This window comes from Pteropus alecto, unplaced genomic scaffold, assembly GCF_000325575.1.
Source record: "Pteropus alecto unplaced genomic scaffold, ASM32557v1 scaffold540, whole genome shotgun sequence".
NCBI lineage: Eukaryota > Metazoa > Chordata > Mammalia > Chiroptera > Pteropodidae > Pteropus > Pteropus alecto.
In genome coordinates, this window is record NW_006429308.1 from 217,922 (window position 1) to 223,255 (window position 5,334).

Genomic DNA, 5,334 nt, shown 5'->3' on the forward strand with positions numbered 1-5,334 from the left:
CCTTTTTCTCAAACTGAAATATTGCTTTCTATAGATTTGATTCTATGATTCAAAATCAAAGTGGGGACATTGTAACCAAAAGACATGTATAAATACTGAATACTGAATGATGTTTACTAGGAGAACTGCTCCATTTTATTCATTACCAAGTTAGTTCCCTGCCATCTGAAAGACAGATGGCTAAGATTATTAAAGGGATGGAACATAGGACATTTGGTTATAGGCAAGATTTGTTGCTTGTGTAATGGAGAGATCTACCAGTTATATACAGATGGCAGAGTATTATGAACTTTATATTTGTGTCCAGACCTAGTCCTTGCTGTTAAGACCCTCACCACAATCTTCCCTGCTATTATCAGACCAGCATAGAAGAGCGTGTCAAACAGGATCTTCAATTGCAGATGAATGCTGCAGTATTAGAATGGCTTCAAGACGTGGCCAATGTGAGGGGATTTATGGCTTCAGATATGGGCCATAAGGGATAAACCAGAATAGGTAGAAATGGCTAAGAGAGTGGACTTATCTCCAGATGGTACCAGCACACATAGTCCTTCCAGTATATTACTCCTTCCAAATGAATCACTCCCTATTGTCCTAACTTTGTACATCCCTCTAGCATAAACTAATGCACTATTGTACCTCTTCCCATGTCTTCCTACTACTCTCTGAGCTATTTGAAGACAAACACTATCTTTTATATTTTTTATTCCTACAATATCAGCATTTTTTCATTACACATGAAAAAAGTTTGTTGAATTTCATGAGCCATTTTAAAGAGTCTGCTTATACAAAAATGTCCCTCACTGCCCATATTCTGAGCCCCATGATTTCTTACCTTCTACAAAGGGCACTGTGCTTTTCTGTATTCTTCACCTGTTCCAACCCAATTCAGCAGCCCCAATCTACTTTCCAGCTCTTCAAAAATTGAATTAACTTCTGAGAATGGTCAAATGTTTTGCCCTATCTCTTTTCTGTCCTTCCGAGCTCAGAAACAGTGACTTCCACACTGATTTCTCCCTCCTCTTTCCTCTCCTTCTTGTTTCATTTCCCCACTTACTACCCACTCCCCACTGATTTTACCACTCACCTCGAGTCTTATCGTTGTTTCCCACACCTTCTTCTCTCTTTGTGCTGTTTACTCATCACTCTCGGTTCTCCCAGCGACTCTCACACACTTTGGTGTTCTAGAGGACTGCCTCAGGTGTATTCTTTATGACTATTCTTATTGTACCCCATCTGGAGGAGTGGGTGGGGTGTGGGATACAGGAAAGGTGAGCACAGGTGTCCAGCCTCTTATTGCCAGAGCCCCATGGGGAGCCTTGATGAGAATGCTGTGGTTAGTTAACAGCCTGCTGTTCTGCCCAGAGGAAGCACCATGATGACCTTTGAACATCGATGGGAATGGAAGAATCCCTCCATCCCTAGCATCCAGTGCTGCTCTCATAACCTGTCAAACAGGTCCTTCTCCACCCCACACTAATCCCGAGTTCATAGGCCCGACTGGTCCTGATGTCCTGTCCCATTTTGACTTGGCCTATCTGCTCTTTGGCAGTTACCACAGCCTCTCTCCAACCTTTTTTCCAGGGAGCAGATAATGAGTCTCAGACAGTGCTCCCTGCTCCATCCATAGGGACAGCTCCTGGTTTTGTTGCTTGTCTTTTGTTTTGACTAATTCTCATTATCTCAGTGGAGTACCACATGGTGCTAATGGTGCTAAGGTCACAGGTTCCATCTCTACAGGGATCACTTAGTCATTTTGCTTTGCATCCTCAAGCTAAGGCTTGAATCAATTCAAATATCACCTTATCCTGTTATGATTTCATCCTCATCCCTGGACACACACAGTGCTGTAATAAAGCTGGATCACTCTGAAATACAAGGACTAGCTTGACTGGACCCTTTTACTCCTCTGGCTCCATTATTTTAGCTCACTCTTTTTCTCTACCTTCCCTGTACTTTGCACTTTCTCGTTCTCCCTGCCATCCATAGGGACAGCTCCTGGTTTTGTTGCTTGTCTTTTGTTTTGACTAATTCTCATTATCTCAGTGGAGTACCACATGGTGCTAATGGTGCTAAGGTCACAGGTTCCATCTCTACAGGGATCACTTAGTCATTTTGCTTTGCATCCTCAAGCTAAGGCTTGAATCAATTCAAATACCACCTGGACTATAGAATGAGCCCTTATCCTGTTATGATTTCATCCTCATCCCTGGACACACACAGTGCTGTAATAAAGCTGGATCACTCTGAAATACAAGGACTAGCTTGACTGGACCCTTTTACTCCTCTGGCTCCATTATTTTAGCTCACTCTTTTTCTCTACCTTCCCTGTACTTTGCACTTTCTCGTTCTCCCTGCCATTTCTTGTTCTTTATATATACCCTGTTTTCTGCTGGATCAAGTATCATCAGACACCCTCACTCCCCATGCCAGCTTGCAGTTTTTCCTTTACATCTTGGATATAATCAGCCTGGGCACTTATTGTGTGCCATGCTACCCACTGATCCTCCCCTTCCTGAGAGCTTTCAGGGTGCTTTTGTTCCTTTAATCCCTGCAGCAGACCTGGGTAACCAGATCCCAGCTCACGGGTTTATCCTGGCTCATCCTTGTCACTTCTACTGCCTTTCAAGAGATGACATATTAATCTCTCTATGCCCAGGGTACAGCTAAACTTCTCCTGGACTCAGATTACTGCATCCCTCTTCTCACTTCCTTTCAGACAAGTACAGCAAGTCTCATCTATTGGACCTGGAAGCAGTCTTCAAAATCTCCTGATGAAGTTTTATGCCATGGTGAATGGAGCTGAGAATATTGACCTAGTTAGTCCTAGCTCTTCAGTATACCCACAACTCAATATCCAGGTCCTGTCATAGGCTACCTGTGCAGTTCAGTGTATCACTCCTATCCTTTCATCAGCCTGGGATCCAGGGCTATTTTTCCTTTGATCTCTAAACCATGGAAGGGGCCGCATATCTATCTGCACTTTGTTCTCCTTGGTGTTCAGGACAGCATTATTAATGCGATAAATGAATCTGGCCTAATAAGTTAGAGGGACAAACAGAATTAAACCATCCCCAGGTTCTTTCTTTTCCTAGATCAACATGTGTGTCATCTGGTATCATGTTTCAGGAGCCCGCAGTATGGTGCTGCGGCTTTCAGATTTAGACCGTCCAGGTAAAAATTCTCATTTTTGCTACTTTCTAGCTATAAGGCTGTAGACAAGCTACTTCATATATCTGAACTTCAGTTTCCTCATCAGTAAAAAAGAATTTGGTTGTAATGTTAGTGATGCGTCCAGGACACCTAACACCTATTATTTACCATATGTTCATTACTTGGTTCTCTCTACCCACTAAACAATAACTCTCTTTTTCGCTCTTTCATAATCCCTGGTAACTATCATTCTACTTTCTATTTTTATGAATTTTACTACTTTAGATACTTCATATAATGGGAACCTTACAGTATTAAAAAGGGATCGCTCATATTTTTGACACTCATATAGCAACCACTTTTTAGTGATATTTATTTATTAACAATATATTAAAATGCTACTTCTCCCTACCTTCAATTCAAAACTTGCAAACTCTCTCTTGTGGTACCTGATGATATCCAGATAATATTAAAATTTAACTTCAGCCACTAAATCAGGAAAAATGTCATGATGTATTTCATATAGAGACTCAAAGAAGGAGTTTTCATTTTTAAAAGATGAAAACTTTAAAGATGTAAAGCTTTTACTCTTGATGTAAAAGTTATACAAGAGTAAAACTTTTACTCTTGATCATATTTTTTCCATATATACATGTCTTTTTAAAAAAGTATTAATGAACAATTGGATGGATGAAGAGTATCGTAGCACACAGTTATATAAACAGTTTTTGAAAACAAAGTCCGACTCAAGGCTATTTTGTTTCACACGAATGAAATGAACAACTTTTTAAAATATTGCTCGTATCTATTAAGTGAAAACAAAACTAAACAAACAAACCAAAAACATATGTGATATAATTGCAGAGGCACAAGCTCTATTTTTATTTCATTGGTTTCTACACAGTGGAGTTAGTATTAAAGAATGAAAACATATAGCATAACCTCATATGTGAGGTTATTTTTAATTGCTCAGTGCAATGAGACAAAGACTCAAGTCATTAATAACTATTTAGAGATTTAATGTATTTTATTTTTCACTCTATATCATAAAATGTAGACCTGATTATGCAATGCAGCTAATAAATTATTTATATAAAGGCATATTGATATATATCTAAAATTTATTCTACAAGCATTTTAAGCAAAATCACATGTCAGGAAAAAACAACAAATAAATCAAATTCCATAACAAAGATGTATTCAAAGAAAATCAAAAAGCTTAATACTTACTTTTTGAGAATGCATTTTCCTTTTAATTATAAAATAGCTCATTACTAATAGCAACGTACAACCCAATTATGGAATTTGGTGAGGTCATTAAATATTTCCAGGTAAAGGACTGAAGAAAACATATAAAGTATATTCTAGACCATTTAGCTTAATCTACCTTTAAATATGGGTTCTTGTTCTCTGAGAGGTATTAGATGGCAGAGGATATCTAATATTAGATATTATATGCAATGGTTGGCATTAGGACCATGGTGGCCATTTCACAGTCAGAAAGGGAAGGTGTAAATCTCACCAGAAGGTACCGTGCCTGATACACTTTGCTTTTAAATGCTGCCATGCAGAACAAACTGTTGAAAATTACTTTAGTAATTCACAGCTTGGTAACAAATAAAATTTGTATCTTATGCACGATAAGAGTTAAAGACCCTCCAGAAAAAGAAAAAAAAAAAGCCAAACTCAAAAGGACAAGAAAAGTTACAGTGACCATTCCCAGGACTTACTCAGGGTCTTAGTTCCATACTATCATCACGTAATCCAGAGATGTCCTGCATGAAGTCCCCAGAGACAGCAACAGAAGAAGAATAGCCACAGGAAAGGTAAGAAGTCAGTGGGATTAAAACGGATACAACCATGACAGACTGTGGTCTAAGCAATCTGGATCCCACTCTCTTCATTTCATGAAATGAAACAATGTTCATTTCAAACTCCCTAGGCTGAGACTCAAGAAGGAAATTTCTGATTTGTGAAGCAACTTAAAAGGTTTGAGCAGAAGATTGTTTAAAAAAATAAAAAGATTCAGCAACTACCACTATTTGTCCATTTTCAATGTTATCACAGAAATGTAGGACTTAGAGCAATGATCCACTCCAAGTTTCATGACAAAGTCTTAGATTTAGTATTCACTAATACAAGCTCACTGCTTAACAAATATTTAACATTTGTTGGGAGGGA